Source organism: Rattus norvegicus, chromosome 10 (assembly GCF_036323735.1).
Source record: "Rattus norvegicus strain BN/NHsdMcwi chromosome 10, GRCr8, whole genome shotgun sequence".
NCBI lineage: Eukaryota > Metazoa > Chordata > Mammalia > Rodentia > Muridae > Rattus > Rattus norvegicus.
Window position 1 is genome coordinate 104818229 of NC_086028.1, and position 10337 is coordinate 104828565.

The window sequence follows — 10337 nt, forward strand, 5'->3', positions numbered from 1 at the left end:
CCCTTGTACCTGCTTGTCTCTCCGATGGCTTTCCAAGTCTTCAAAATACCCAGAGGTTAATGCATTATTCCATCTACCTAATAAAAACGTTCACAGAGAGTGGGCAGGACAAGGTGACACCCCAAACCACTGTCTCAGAACTGAGTGGGTTACAGAGATCACCTTGATGAAGCTTTATGAAGGTCTGTGGTCATCTACTCTCAGCAGTGTCCGGTGACCCCAGAGGTTCACAACTAAGAAGACATTAAAGTTGGACAAGGTCAAGCAGGGCACAGAAAGGTTTCATCCGTTTGCATCAACCAACTGCTTCCTCTACAGATCAAGGCTGGGTAGAAGGCACGTACAGGAAGTGCTAGCTTAATTATCTCCTCGTAGACCTCAGTCATTCTCTCTGAACTGTCACATTTCCTTACCCTGGAGTTCACAGAGCCTCTACATCTCTCCATCGCTGATGAACTCTGTGGGTCTGACTTAATTTGCTCATACCTACTCAAGGTCAGAGGTGAACATGGCCCTGCTCTCCCTGGGTCAGGGTGGCCCTGGGTCGGCGCAGTGGCTACTGCCTCTTAATTGATCAGACCTGGCTCTTTGGGGAGTTTCTTACTGGACAAACCTATGTCTACCCCGGTATGATCTTTTGCTGGAGGAAAATGTACCCTCTTTATGCTGGGGGACAATGACTCACCCTTGGAATGTGCTTGGTCATCTTCACCTGCATTGCTCTAGCTCTGGTGTCTTCTGTGAACTTCTCAGATTTTAAAGATGACCGGAAGTTCCTCAGCACAGTTTGGCTTTCTCTCAGTTTTTTTTTTCTCCCCTGAGGAACTCCAATTCAATATAAATCCCACCACATTTGCCTTCTAATAACGCAGACAGACCTCTTCCTCCACTTTACTGTCTCCTCTAGGCTTCGTGCTTGCTCTCTCTCTCTCTCTCTCTCTCTCTCTCTCTCTCTCTCTCTCTTTCTCTCTCCCCATATATATATGTCACTGGGGTCTGCCAAAGCCTTTCCTACATTATAAAGATCTTTCCTACATTATAAAGATCTTGCCCCAGGAATGGACTCAGCCAGGCCACAAAGGTCCACGCCAGTCATACCAGCCTTGAGCACCCTGCTGGTGAACTCCTCTGAACTCCTCTGTGAACACAGTTCTATCTGGCCCACTGAACTGGGGTTCAAACATAGCTCCTCTTATCCCTAGTTCCCTCAATAATGTGTGTCCCTCTTCCCTAAGCCTCCAGCCCCTGATACTTGTGGGGACTCAGACAGAAATAACCAGGTATTCCTAATGGCTTTCATGGGCCAGTCTACTAGGGACTGATTCCCAACACACTCCTCGGGTCATGCAGCCTTTGCCTTGAGGAAGGATCCTACCTGCTTGTGGCCCACAAGCATCTCTCCCAATTCCAGCAGCCGAGGAATTGAATATCAAATTACTATCATGGTTTCTTGCACTGGGCCAGTGTTAATGCCCCGGTCTGCAGCTGGATTACAGATAAGTTTTTAAAAGTTATTTGTTTTATGTATGCGAGTACACTTGTAGCTGTCTTCAGACACACCAGAAGGTAGCATCATATCCCATTACAGATGGTTGTGAGCCACCATGTGGTTGCTGCGAATTGAACTCAGGACCTCTGGAGGATCAGTCAATGCTCCTAACCACTCTCCAGCCCCTGGATTACAGATTTCCCCCTTTCTTTTAACTCCAGGCTCTCTTTACCCACTCTCCTCTAGTCATTCTCCAGGTCTTCCCAGGAGTTCCAAGTCTGTGGGTCTCAGGAAGGGCTTCTGAGCACAGATCTAACTTGTGCTCTCTCTTCCTTCCATTTCTCAAACCCTAAGAAGCAAGAAGTGGCAAGCTAGTACCTCCATTCTCTGTTTACTTACTTGCCAGACCAGGCTAGCATGGAGGGGGGAGGACACTGCCACAGACATCCCTCTTTCTTGTTGCCATTGCTCTTTCACACAAACAAGGTCTTGCCCGACTGCCCTCTCAGCCTCAGATGCATTTCCAACTACACCAAACAGTGGCCAGGTAGCTCACTACTGCTTGCCAATAGCCTTATTCTTGTGCAGTTCTCTCGAGGGTTGCAAAATTTCCTCTAAGCTGCTCTCCAGGGATTCCTCCTAATCCTGATGGCTCAGCCTCAGTTGTACGGCTGTCTCACTACCTATAACAAGAACCACGCAATGGCCGGGCATGGTGGTGCATTCCTTTAATCACAGCACTCAGGAGGCAGGGGCAGGTGGAGCTCTGAGTTTGAGACCAGCCTGGTCTACAGAGGGAGTTCCAGGACAGCCAAGGCTACCCAGAGAAACCCTGCTTTGGGGGAGGGTTTGTGGGGAGCCGGGTGGGGGCACCATGCGACTGTTGCCATAGCAATAAGGCACACACCGGTGACTCAGTTGCCTGCTTTGCTACCCATAGCCAGGACCATGCACTCAGTCCTCAACTCACTTTGGTCATCCTCCTGTTCCGGGTGACAAAACCTTTCCTGGGGAGATGAAACACACTTATCAATTCATCCTACATAGGGAGCCCAGGAGAGACCAAAGTATGGATACCACCAAACTCCAACTGGGTGAGCCAATGAACTTCACTGGAGTATGGGTGAAGGGTCACTTACAGGAACAGACATGACTCAAACAGCTGTGTCATCAAGGCCCACCCCAGCATGGGTGACAGCTGAGAATCTGGAGAGCACTGTGCAGCCCGCAGGCAGGTTCAGGGTGTCCTGTCCAGATGTCCGGGTTGGTCTGACACACTTCTAGGCAGCTGGGCAGGTTCCTGCTGCTTCCGGGCAGTTTTCTTGTCTCCGGGTCTTGTAGCTCGGTATCTTGACATCTCAGTTTGTCTGACAGTCATCTTTGCAGCTGGGTTCCTATCATTTCCTCTGGCAGGGAGGGGCCTAGTGAACCCCGTCAGTTTCAGCGAGTTCTTGACACCGTTTTTTTAGTTGTTTATCTTCCTGCTTAATGAGATCCGTTGCGGTATGAATTCTGTTTTGTTTTGCTTTTTGCTTTTATTTTCGATACAGAGTTTCTCTTTGTAACCCTGGCTGTCCTGGAACTGGCTTTGGAGACCAGGCTGGTTCAAACCCACAGTGATCCATCTGCCTCTGCCTCTGCCTCTGCCTCTGCCTCTGGAGTGCTGGGACTGAAGTTTGTGCATGCGTGCGTGCGTGCGTGCGTGCGTGCGTGCGTACGTACGTACTTACGTACGTGCGTCACCTCCGTCCTGCTATGAAATGTTTTTTATCTCAGAGAAAACTGTTACCCAAAAGTCTTCAGGGCGTTCTGCAAAGGCCACTGTAGATACGGCTGATCCATCCGTATCTGGAGAACAGAATTCGGGAAACCAAGTCCTATGTGGCTTCCTTTGTCAGCTGTCCACTCAACACAGCATCCTCACATCTACCACACTGGGTGGCTTGGGCCACACACAGGTGGCTTGTCTATACAGGGCCCAGCTGGGCCAAGAGAAGTAACTGTGTGCTCTTCTGCCAAACTGGGCTGGGGCAGACAGGGCGACAAGAACAGACTAGAGGAGAGCCTTCCATGTTTCAGAGTTAAGATGGCTCCCATTTGCAAAGAGCCAAGCTCTGATGAGCAAAATGGCAATGTATGTGTGTGTGTGTTTGTGTGTGTGTCTGTGCGTTCGCGAGCACGTGCACGAGTGCGTGGGCTGCCATTCAGTCTTTTCTTTGCACGTGTTCAGATCTTCTACCCTGTCAGGAGGGAGGCTGCTGCAGTCAAGGACAAGCCTGTGTACCCAGAGGCTTCTGTCCTCCCTGCTCTGAGCAGCTCCTTAGCTTGGGTTCTTCTCATGGGATCCTCACTGGCCTGGGGGAGGGGCCAGTTCTATTTGAAAACTTGAACTTCTTGCAAGAGCCAGCTCCTCCGGACCCCAAGGTCAGGCCTAGGTGAAGGTCCTGTTTGGTGTTTCCAAACAGTCCATGTGTCTAGGGACAAGCCTAACCAGAAGCCACTCCTTCCTCCCGCTGCTGCTGCTGTCCAGTATGCCCTGCGTGCTCAGAGGCCCAGCAACCTTTGCAGATTGTTTCCATTGTCCTTGCCTCTCTTCCCAATCACTGGAGGCCAGTGAGAGAGTAGAGGGTGGCCTGTGCCCAAAGGGAACAGTGCTGAGTACGGGGCTGGGGAGTTGGGAATATGGAGGCTGTTTGGGAACTGGATGCACACTTGGCCTCATTACAACAAAAATAATTTACCCCTTCTAATATACCTTTCCTAAATAATAATAATAATAATAATAATAATAATAATAATAATGACAAGACAGTCACATTAATGATGTCGGCACCAGCAGCAAGCAGGAACACATTAGCTAGGACCCATCCTGGGTCAAGGTCTTTATACCTGCTCAAGGTGACTGTGAAGACTCTGGTGAGAGAGTTAAGGACTCCCTTCCTTCCTTCTCTCTCCCCTCTCTCCCTCTTCCTCCCTCCTTCTTCCTCCTGTATTGCCTCCTCCCTCTTCCCTTCTCCTCTCTTTCCCCCTCCCTTCTTCTTTCTCTCCCCTTTCCTCTTTCTTTCCATTTTCCCTTCCTTTCCTTTTCCTTCTCTTCCGTTTTCCTTTCTCAGTTCCTTTCCTCAACCAATGGTTCGTAGGATCTCCGAAGTCCTAGTTTCTGAGAAGAGACAGATAAGAGAAACCTACAGGGACTTGCTGTCTTGGGGAGGTGGGTAACTGGCTGCATCAGGGCTTGTGCTGGCCAGGGTTTGTCCTCTGCACAAAGCAGAGAGTCAACTGAGGAGTTTCTTCCATCAGGCAGACCCATGACGAGTGAGCCGATTCCTTTATTAAAAAGACCGGTGGGGGAGGGGCCCAGTCCATAGTGCGTGTGCCCACTTCTGGTCCTGAGTTCTGTAAGACAGCAGGCTTGGAGAGCAAGCCATGGAGAGCAAGCCAGTGTGCAGAGTTCTCCATGGCCTCTGCTTGAGTTCCTGCCTCCAGATTCCTGCTCGGGTTTCTGCCCTGATGGATGGAGTGCAACCTGTGAGACAAAAAAGCCCCTTCTTCTCCAAGCCGCTTTTGGGCACAATGCTTATCCTAGCAACAGAAACAAGGACAAAGATTCCGCCATTCCAAATTGGGTGGGTGGGGGGCTACTTTAGGCCAGGAGAGCAGGCAATTTCTCTCAAGAGATAAGATTTTGGAAAGAACTGAGTCAATTTTAGGAGCTCCTGGGACCAGAGTCACCAGCCTCAGGCACAGAGCAGCCAAGAGTAGTGAAGTAGCATCTTCAGCCACATTAGCCTGGCTCACTGATGATCCTTGCTCTACCACATCCTGCCTCTTCCGCAGGATGGCACACAGACAAAGAAGACACACAGACAAAGAAGAATGTTGAACTCAGCTTGGTGGGAGGAGCTAGGATCTGCCAAGGTGGTGTAGGACTAAGACCTTGACCCATGCCGTGGACCCCCATTTCTTTGTATGAGGTCATGGGGTGAAGGGAAGGAGAGTTTGCTCCTGGGGGCTGCTGAGGAAGATCAGGCTGACACGCACTGAGTTCTGAGTTCTTAGCTTCTCCCAAGTAAGGATGTCTTCTCCAGTTCAGTCTGTGGGGTTTCCAGGCCAGCGCTCGTCCCCACTCCCAGAGATTCCTTAAAAAAAAATCACAACCCAGTACCAGAGAAAGCCTCAGTGGTCAAGAGCCTGTGTTGTTTTGGCAGAGGAACTGAATTTCATTCTGTTTCCCGCACCAGGGGATCGGACACCTCTGACTTCATTGTGCATGCCTTTATGCACGCACACACATACATGTACAGAGGCACATACAATGTTTAATCATCATCATCATTATTATTATTATTATTATTATTATTATTATTATTATTATTATTTCTCAGAAAGTCTAATTGATGCCCAGTGCTTTTAATCCCAGCTCTTAGGAGGTGAAGGCAGGCTGATTTCTGAGTTTAAGGCCAACCTGGTCTACAGAGTGAGTTTGAAGACAGCCAGGGATGTTACACAGAGAAATCAAACAATAACAATGATAACAAAAAACAAAAACAAAAGAAAGACAGACAGACAGGCAGAAAGAAAGGAAGAAAGAAAGGGAGAAAGGGAGAGAGAGAGAGAGAGAGAGAGAGAGAGAGAGAGAGAGATATCAGTTGAGAGCCAGGCTTGATCATACACATCTTTAATGCCAGCACTCAGGAGGCAGAGGGAGGCAGATCTCTGTGAATTTGAGGCCAGCCTCATCTCTCTATAAAGCAAGTTCCAGGGCAGTGAAGGACGGTACACAGACAAACCCCCTATTGATGAAGGAAGGAAGGAAGGAAGGAAGAAAGAAATCTCTTTTTTTTTCTTTTTCTTTTTTTCAGAGCTGGGGACCGAACCCAGGGCCTTGTGTCTGCTAGGCAAGCGCTCTACCACTGAGCTAAATCCCCAACCCCGGAAGAAAGAAATCTCAATCAAGTATTTTGCTAATTTATGGAACAGATGCAAAATTAATAAAACAAAAAAAGCCCCAAAAACCTAACTTCTATATTTTTTTTTTGAGGCGTTGGGGAGGCACCTCGGGGCCTTAAAGCTTGCTAGGCAAGTGTTCTAACACTAAGCCACACTCGATGTGTATTGGTTTCCTTTTATGATTTTATTTTGTGTGTGTGTGTGTGTGTGTGTGTGCACTCACATGCATGCACACACATGCATGTGCCACAGCATGTGCATGGAGGTCAGAGGACAACTTTGTAGAATCAACCCTTTCCTTCCGCCTTTATGTGGGTTCCAGGGAATGAACTCAGGTACCTGGTAGGCTGTCTTAGCTACTCTTCTGTTGCGCTGAAGAGAAGCGTTTACCCCAGGGGGCTTGCTTTCGGCTTCAGAGGGCTAGCCCATTATCACTGTGATGGGAGGCAGACAGGCATGGCCCTGGAGCAGTAGCTGAGATCTTTACAACCTGATCCACGGGCAGCAAGCAGAGAAAGAGACACTGAGCCTGCTGTGGCCTTTTGACACCTCAAAGTTCACCCCCAGTGGCAAACCTCCAGCATAGCCACACCCCCTAATCCTTCCCAAACAGTTCCGCCTACTGGGAACTAAGCATTCAAAATATGACCCTACAGGGGCCATTGTCATCCAAACCACATATGTGGCAAGTATCTTTGCCCACTGAGACGTGTCATTGGCCCAATGTGTTTTTGGTCACACACACATACCACATACACCACACACACACACACACACACACCTTACACTACACACACACACACCTCAGATACACACATCACACACCGAATCTCACACATATCATATGCCACACACACACACACCTCACACCACACACACACACCTCAAACACACACACCACACACGCACACACACACACAAAACACACACCAAATGCACACACATATACAGCACACGTATACACACCTCACACCACACACACACCTCACACACACACCTCACACCACACACACACCTCACACATACACCACACACACACACATACACCACATACCACACGTGCACACACACAGCATACACACACACCTCACACCACACACACACATACCATATGCACACACATACCACACACACACACACACACACCACACATGCCACAAATACACACACCACATACCACACATGCACACACACCACACATGCCACACACACACACACCACACACACACACACTCACACACACACACTCACACACACACACTCACACATTTACGTAATTGGGACTTGACTCTTCGTTGCTGTTGCTTCATTCATCTGGAGTAGGTTCTCTCTGTATAGCCCAGGCTGGTCCGGGAATCTCAGCGTCTTCCTGCTTCCAACTCCGAGGGTTTGGCTCACAGGTGTGTGGCATCACATCTGTTCCGCAGTTGAGCACTTTTTGATCTTTTGTGCCTAGTTGCTGCTAAGCTCAGGGCATTCTCCTAGGGGACCATGGTAGAATTCTTAGCACCTACTGTTTGTGTCTGCCCACTGCTCCCGAGTTAGCCCAGTTCATCTTTAAAACATCCGTTTCCTTAGGAGCATCTGCTGCTGTTAGTTCTTTTCCCTGTTCCCTGGATAGTGAGTATCCCAGCTCCCTCCGCTGGGCAGAACCCTGCTCTCTGCCTTCCTCCCACCATGCCTCCCTCTAGCAAGATCGTCCTTTCTGACAGAGAGCCCACTGCAGTAGCATGCCATCTCTGTGCCTGTCATCGGGAAGCTCAAGGTGCTGGCCTCTACAGATCCCTGGGGCCCTTCTACCTCAGCTAACTTGAATCCTTTTGTTTCTCCCCACCTCATGTCAGCCTTTGGACTTCCTGCCTGCCTAACTGTTTGGTTTCTCCTCTCCCCTGTTTCTACCTCTCTCTGTCTGTCGGAACCACACACTGTTTCTTGTCCTAGGTCCCTCAACACATCCTCTCCCTACCCCTTTCTATAAAACAATCTAAATTATATTTTTATTTATGGTGTGTGTGTGTGTGTGTGTGTGTGTGTGTGTGTGTGCACGTGTGCGAATGCACTCACATCCATAAGAACAGCTTGTGGGAGCCTTCCACCAAGTCACACATGGAGATCAACTTCAGGTCTCCGGACTTGGCAGCAAGGACCTTTAGCTCCTTAACCAGCCCTGCCTCTCCGTCATCCCCTAACACTGCCCTCTTCTCTCCTCCTGGTCCTCTCCTCCCCTCCCCTACCACTTATCTCCCCTCTCCCTTCTTTCTCTGGACCCCTCTTGGTTTACTTTTCTCCCCATGCTCCCTCCTTTTCTCTCTCTGTTTTAGTCTCATTATCTCTCCTTCCATTTTCTCTCCAAACTACGCACCATCAAAGGCCAAAAGTCCCTTAGCCCAAGCCGATGGACAGTCAGCAGCAGTTGGCCTCTTCACCAAGTGCAGTCCCTTGTTTGTACCTCTTTCCTGCCATGTGCCACAGGGGGATGGGAGCTCCCTGAAACAACAGGGACTCATTGGTACTACACCTGCCTGAGGTAGAAGTTGTAAAAGCCAGGGCCCTGTCCCCCAGCGCAGGATTTTGGGGAAAGGCCATCTCCCCTTATCCAGCTATAATTTGCCCACTCTCTCACCACAGGGTGCACAGAACCCCAACTCCCCTGTAGGCTGGGCCTGAGGCTCACTGCTGCTTAATCAGGCCCAAGTAAACACTGCGCTTCTGCCAAAGCCAGCCGATTGAAGATTCCGAGGTCAGGAGGGTTCTTTCTACCTCGAGAAACTGCACCTGCAGTGGTCTTCTCCCCCCCTTGGTGGTCACAGGATTAGAAGCCCAGCCCTGCATGTCTTCTCTCTTCCTTAGGGTCCAGACCACAATCCAGAGCAGGGAATCCAGAGCACAGTGCTCTCCAGGTGCATGTGGCCACTCGCTCCCACCGTGACATTGGACTTTGAGTCCTTCAATATCACTCTTGTCAATACAACCAGTGTTAGAGGGAGTGAACTGTACTCTACACTGGGACCCAGAGAGCTACTTGTGACACACAGAATGGGTGATATTAATAGTTCACCTTGATGAGGACTCCGGTTTGGGGCAGGCTCAGTTTCCCCATCTGCAGAGCAAGGGGCTTGAGGCAGAAGTTCTATGAACACGGCTGTCTGAGCTTCACCATCAGTCTGGACCTTACCCCATCAGCAGCCCAGGTGACTTCATCCACCCTCTGCAAGCCAGCCAGTTTTCGCTCTGGCCTGCTTGGGAATACAATGATTAGTCCTGTGTTTGTGTGTGCTTCTCTCCTGGATCAGCCTCAGGGACTTTCCACCCTTCCGGTTCCCCTGCAGACATCTGTTTTCGCCTATGGAATGGGACAGCATCAAGGACGGTGCCTAGCAAGAGGCAAAGAAAAGAATCGTTCCTGGCCACCCAGCTAGTCCTTCCTGCTGGCCCAGAGCTGGCAGCCTCAGGCTCCACAGCCACAAGGGTTTATCAGGGAACAGCCAGAAGGCCAGGAGACCCTCTGCTCAAGAGATGTAAAAGCCACAAAGGCCAGGAAAACTCACAAACCACTGGCCTCTTGTTTTGCAGCTGAGCAATCCAAGGCCCAGGCAAGAGACAGGATGGCTTCTGCAGCATCAGCCCGGAGACCAAATCCCAAGGCTTTCTCAACTTCCACTCGGCTGTGTCTTCATCTGTCTCCCTTGGAGTCCCAGCTTGCGAGCTGGATAATTCTCGTCCCCAGACCTGTTGGCAGGCCAGAGGAATAACTCACTCGCGTGAATCAAAAGCAATTTGCAAACATAAATAATTTTCAGTGCCAGGAGAGGAGCCGGCGGGAAGGAGCACAGGAGGCTGAGGTGAACACAGCTGGTCTGGAGTCTCCTTCACCCTGCAGGGTCCTCCCTCTGCCCTT

The 10337-nt window shown here is 50.0% G+C and overlaps 2 long non-coding RNA genes across 2 annotated transcripts; one reads left to right on the forward strand and one right to left on the reverse strand.

The window, feature by feature from the left end:
• Nucleotides 1-2202: 2202 nt before the first annotated feature.
• LOC134480913 (uncharacterized) lies at nucleotides 2203-5126 on the reverse strand. Its single transcript, XR_010055912.1, has 2 exons — nucleotides 2629-5126; nucleotides 2203-2496 (listed from the first exon to the last, which is right to left on the reverse strand). It is a non-coding gene; the product is annotated as an uncharacterized LOC134480913 (long non-coding RNA).
• A 161-nt stretch (nucleotides 5127-5287) lies between these two features.
• LOC134480914 (uncharacterized) lies at nucleotides 5288-6504 on the forward strand. Its single transcript, XR_010055913.1, has 2 exons — nucleotides 5288-5407; nucleotides 6352-6504. It is a non-coding gene; the product is annotated as an uncharacterized LOC134480914 (long non-coding RNA).
• Nucleotides 6505-10337: the final 3833 nt, after the last annotated feature.